Source organism: Austrofundulus limnaeus, unplaced genomic scaffold (assembly GCF_001266775.1).
Source record: "Austrofundulus limnaeus strain Quisiro unplaced genomic scaffold, Austrofundulus_limnaeus-1.0 Scaffold475, whole genome shotgun sequence".
NCBI lineage: Eukaryota > Metazoa > Chordata > Actinopteri > Cyprinodontiformes > Rivulidae > Austrofundulus > Austrofundulus limnaeus.
In genome coordinates this window covers 31,846-34,582 of record NW_013952877.1, presented here as the reverse complement: position 1 = coordinate 34,582, position 2,737 = coordinate 31,846, and the positions used below count along the sequence as shown (strand labels likewise).

The following is a 2,737-nucleotide window of genomic DNA, read 5'->3' as shown; positions in this document are numbered from 1 at the left end:
CTGTAGTACCACCGGGAAAAGCAAGAGGACTCTTTTTTCCTCCATAGCTTACCTGTCTAATATCAATCTGTCAGGAGATAGTGACAGAATGAAAAAATATGTAAAAAATACATTTTTAGAAAAGTTACATACTGCACCTTTAAACTGACACATATTTTTTGATTTTACTTTTCACAATAATCCCCTTTAGCACTCTTTCCTTTGTCTGCTTCCTTCTTTAAAGTCGAGCCTAAAAGACTGAAGAAGCAGCGGGTTTTATGGATTTCTGTCTGATGGTTTCTCCCTGACACGCATGAGGAAAACCTCAACACACCGCGGCAAAACACACACTACATCTTAATTCTGCTGTAAACTGCACCCAAACATCTATTTTATATTTGCCTCGGGTGATATGAGACTTTCTTCCCAAACAGCAAACTGGATAACGAGAGTAAAAGATAAGAGGCGTCTCTGGTGCATTTGCTGTACCTGAATGTTTCGGGTGACTCTGTGTGGGTCTGTAGCTGCAGCTACTTTTTTCTTCCTCAAGCTCCAAAAAAAAAAAAAGGAAGAAGGAAAAAAAGACAGTAAAATGTTCTGTCAGACTCACTGCTAAGAGACACGGAAACCTCTTTCCTTTGTGGCTCCTAGAAAACCCCTCAGAAGTCAGACAGGCAGCACGCTCTTCTTTATTAAGTATCAATCGGAACAACAGTTTGCCTGCACAGCAGATCGCTCAAAAAGTCCCGAAAATCCCATTACAGGAAAACCAATAAGTTACGCATAATGATAAAACACGGCAATTAGGTTAAAACGAAATTACGAGTTGATAGAGGAAGATGTGGTAATGGCTGCTATACCCCATCACGTCTGGTAAACGATGCTCAAAGGAGCCCATTGGACATAGCTAAACTGCCTCTCCTTGTGATATTAGATTAGCTCGGGGCAGAAAGTAAACAACTTCAGACGTCTCACAGCAGGCGCACATCCCTCCAGTCCTCACTATTATTGGATTACTCAGGGAAACTTCTCCAGAAGACAAAATGACTCCGTGGAGAGAGAAGAAGCAGGGAACGATTATTGGCGGGAGGATGATGGGAAGAACAGACGCCTGCAGCACTTAGGATCGAACGGACGGCTAACGAGCTGGAGACAAAGGATGGATGCAGAGGCCAGAGAGGTCCGGCTTGGATTATTGGCTGCTGGGTCGGAGCGGCAGCCCGAGCCCTGCCAAGATTGGGATCATCCTTCTCCTGTCACGTCTCGTTTGGGTTGCTGCCTCCGCGAATGTCCATTCAGCATTATGGGAAACAAATGAGGGCAAAACCCTCCTGAGGCCAACAACGAGGGCTCTGCCATTCTAATTCCTGATACACTTAGAGTAATTAAAACCCAACGAGGAGACAAAGAGAGGACACTGATAGGATTTCTTTAAACTGCAAATGAGATGCTAATTTGTTGGAATGAGGTACGAGCAACTCAAAGGCACAAAAAAGAAGTGATACATGATGCATGTATCCAGATATCAGTGGATTTCTCTGAGCTAGGAGTGCTGCAGGTTCCCCAGCGGCGGTGATGTTTGACAGAAACACACGAGCAGCCCTTTTTAAAGCACCGCCCCAGCTCCCGATCATTTACAGATCGTGGCGCCTGTGGGTTCAGAGGAAAGTGGAGAGCCGAGCAGATCGCCCTCACGCTGCCGGAAAGTAGTCCAAGTCAGACCTGTTTTTGAACACCCCACTGTGCCAGCCTTCTTTCAGACATTGAGTCGTTCCAGGAGCACTGGGCTGGCTGTCCCACTTTTTTTTCCCCTCAACAGATATCACACAGACTCTCTGATATCTGCACACACACAACTTTCCTCCCGACACGTTTCCCTCCACAAGCAATCGAGCCTATCCTGTCCTCTCATGTTTATTAATTAGGTTTGCTCTTTGGTCTCGAGTCTGACTCCCCTCAGGCTTTGGACTTTTCCTCAGGAGTGCTGAGCTGTGATGAAACTGAGCAGACAGCTGTGTGGTCCTGCTCTCTCCAGCAGCACTGCAGTCAGCGCAGCCTGTGTTTCTGATGTGTCATTTTACATATAACCACCGCAAGAATGAAACTGTCTGCACTGCCAGTCACACGCAGGCTCTGTCAGCTCCTGCAATAATAACTGCAATAAATCATTCTCCTAAGTTAAAATATTACTTGTCTTTTTTAACAAAGATCTAATTTTCAATCTTCAGTCTCGCTCTGGGTTTGCAGCAGTAGAACGGCTCAGAAGGGCACGTCGCTGGGGAAATAATAACAATTAGGGCTGCCAATCACCCAAAATGCCAGAAGACAGTTTTGGATGAGTTTTTTGCTTCATCGGGATGGTGACACCAGGATACAGATGGGGGGTAACAAGACACATGAAGTGTCAACATGTCAACATCACAAACATTATTCTGTGCCAAATTAGCTCAGCACCACTGTTATAGGGTTGTTGCAGCTCAAAAATTGACTTTGATCATACGAACTCACACATACAGTTAACTATTTTTATTTATCTGTTTCTTTTTTACATCTAATTTACTTTCATTAATTTAAGAGCCAAGTATTCCTCTAAGAGAAGCAGATCTTCCACCTTTCATGTCAGAGTTTTAATCTGAGATTATTTTGTGTTGAGAAATAACCATACATGTCAACCCCTTCAGTTTTTTAACTGTAGCATGACCTTCAAAAATCCGAAATTTACACAAAAAATCTGTAGAACTTTCATGCGGGGGGTGGG

The 2,737-nt window shown here is 44.2% G+C and overlaps 1 protein-coding gene across 1 annotated transcript in view; it reads right to left on the bottom strand.

The window, feature by feature from the left end:
- gpc3 (glypican 3) overlaps positions 1-2,737 on the bottom strand; it is a gene marked incomplete at its 5' end in the record, with an annotated part of 266,616 nt that overhangs the window by 254,765 nt on the left and 9,114 nt on the right.